Source organism: Pteropus vampyrus, unplaced genomic scaffold (genome assembly GCF_000151845.1).
Source record: "Pteropus vampyrus isolate Shadow unplaced genomic scaffold, Pvam_2.0 Scaffold7, whole genome shotgun sequence".
NCBI lineage: Eukaryota > Metazoa > Chordata > Mammalia > Chiroptera > Pteropodidae > Pteropus > Pteropus vampyrus.
This window is the reverse complement of record NW_011888788.1, coordinates 6,924,144-6,926,556: the sequence shown is the minus strand read 5'-3', so window position 1 is coordinate 6,926,556 and position 2,413 is coordinate 6,924,144. Positions and strand designations below refer to the sequence as shown.

Sequence of the window (2,413 nt, the reverse complement as noted above, 5' to 3'; positions counted from 1 at the left end):
ACAAAAGCATTTTCCAGACCAATACTTCCACTTTAAAGTCCAGGTTTCCCGCAACCTTATGTTTAAAATTTTTAGCTCTTTTAAAACAATGAAAATAGGTGGAAGCACAGGGAGAAGGATTCAGAAAAGGCTCAAAAATCAAAGGGGAAAAAAAACAAACAAACAGGGGAAGAGATGGGCAAACAGTTCGGTTCAAGCGAAGGAACATCTTAGCTTGTCAGGAGTTCCATGTTCTTACCTATGATGGTGGCAGGGTTTGGGTTCGGGCTTTTATTTGTTTTGTCCCTGTCCAGGGTCACTCGTGAAGTAGTACCTAGTTGTAGAAGCTCAGACTAAAGAGGAAGCAGGCTCTCAAGCCAACCTTCACAGTCTTTGGAGATACGGGGTTCGGGCTAGGGTCCCCCTTCCCAGGGTCTCCCCGCGCGCGGGGGAACGCTGCCCCGCCCAAACACAAAATGATCCAGGCTGCCTCGCTCTGGGCTTGAAGTCACAACCAGGACTTAAGATGTCAGCGAAATGTTAGCAGAGGGTCCTGGAGAGCGCGCGGAATGTGCCCGAAAGAAAAATGGCTCCGTTCACGATCTCGCGGCTTTTAAGAAGGGACCAAAACAAAGCTGGCGGACGAGGCTGGCTGTTCAGAGCCTGTGAACGCAGGCAGTAGGATTGGCGGGTAACGAATCAAGGTTACCCACATTAAGAGATAGAAAAATAAAACACATTTCTGTGGCACAGAGTGCTTTTTGACACGGAAAATTACTAGCACAAGGATGCAAAGATTTCTTGGAATCTTTGATGGGGAAGATAATAAAAGAGACAGGTTTGAAAGTAAAGGTGGCTTTCACAATGCCAGATGAACTTTAAAATAGCCAGAAACATAATTTCCTCAAAAATTATTTGGAATGGTACAGGAAAATAAGCGTTTTGTCCTCGGACTAAAAAACAGAACTTGTGACCTTCCCCAACACCCACATACCAAGCACAGGACATAAGCATCATAAGCGGGGCCAACTCGCACTGCGCAAGCCCCGTTTCCCACCCCGATCCAGAGAAATGGTTAATTAGTCCTTTACTCCTCGTTTTCACGGCAGCCGTAAAAGAAGGCGGGCAATTGGTGTTGAACGACAGAATCAGTTCCTTTGCGATTGATCAAATCAGGGAGGCTGCGGAGCTGCTGAAAACCGTTTTCTACTTTTTCATTCATTAAGTGCCTCTTAAGCATGCGCCATAAGGAAGATACTGTGCCCTAACAAGTCCATTTGCTGTTATTTAAATGTTTCAATTTCAACAATTTGCTGAGATTGAAGCTGAATAAACCCCAGTCCTATTTTACGGCCACTTCCACAGCTTCCTCGACTGAGTACTTCAGTAAGACCCGGAGAGCGGAACGCCTGAGGGAATCACGCCCATCGCAGAGCTGCGCATGCTCCGTCTCCAAGCACGGGGATCCGGTTGCCAGGATCGGTGGAGCCTGCTGCCTGAGGCTCGGCCTCTGGGGCTTGCTGGTGGCGGCGGTCCCGGGAGGTGCGGCGGCTGGTGGGCAGGTGAGAGCGCTGGAACCTCGGGTGTAAAAGCCAGCTTTCTACCCAGCTGAAGAGAGGGGCGGGGGACTTGTAGGTGTCTCTTCTCTCTCTCAGAAAGGTCACTGGTGTCCTTTCCGAAGGATATTTGGGGGCGGGGATAAGGAGGAGGCTGGCTCCTAAGAAAGCGAAAGACCTGACTTTAAAATAGCAGTAGGCGCTAAATACTTGCCTGTAGCCGGAAAGTGGATGGCGAGGGCGTGTTCTAGTAGTATGGGTAGAGCTCCAGGTGTAGAGCCTCCTTACCCATCTGCAGAGCCACGCGGTGAAGTACATAGCAAAGGTGTTCCCATGAAAGCACTGATTGCACCTGCGCTGCCACCTTCTAGCTGGAACATGTGACTCCTCTTTCGCTAGGACGGCTCTCTGCGTGTGTTTATGTGGGAGGTGGGGGCCATCCTCGGAAATGGAGCTGGAGGTCAAAACTGCTATACAGCGAACATGGCAGTGCCAGCCATTTGAAAGCAGAAGCAGGAATCAGGGGTTTTTTTGAGGTTGTGGGGGTGGAAATCCTTTTTAGGTGGAGACCTCCTGAGGTCATGTCCATCTTCCTCCCAAATGGGACCATGCCCAAAATCCTGTTTCTGTTTCAGAGGCCTCAATACTGGGAATTTATCCGTACTACATATAGACTATCTAGTATCTATGTATACTCTATAATATAGGAACTAATTATATGTATACTAATATACAGCAGTGACCAAGGCAGGCATGGCCCCTGACCACATGGAGGTTATATTTTAGTGATGGGAAAAAGAAACAATAAACATACATTGATAAACAAACAAGATATTTCCAGATTTTCTTAGATTGGATTACCTAGGAAGCAAACTGAG

At 48.0% G+C, this 2,413-nt stretch overlaps 1 protein-coding gene across 3 annotated transcripts in view; it reads right to left on the bottom strand.

Moving 5' to 3' along the window:
* SLX4IP (SLX4 interacting protein) overlaps positions 1–2,413 on the bottom strand; it is a 189,559-nt gene that overhangs the window by 186,923 nt on the left and 223 nt on the right. The window contains exon 1 of one of the 3 annotated variants that reach the window (XM_023537412.1): positions 239–1,320. The exons of 1 other annotated variant lie outside the window; for it this stretch is intronic. The gene's annotated coding sequence lies outside the window, so the exon portion shown is untranslated. Of the gene's footprint in view, positions 1–238; positions 1,321–2,413 lie in introns of those variants that run through there. One more of the 3 variants, XM_011370243.2, reaches the window with a different exon arrangement.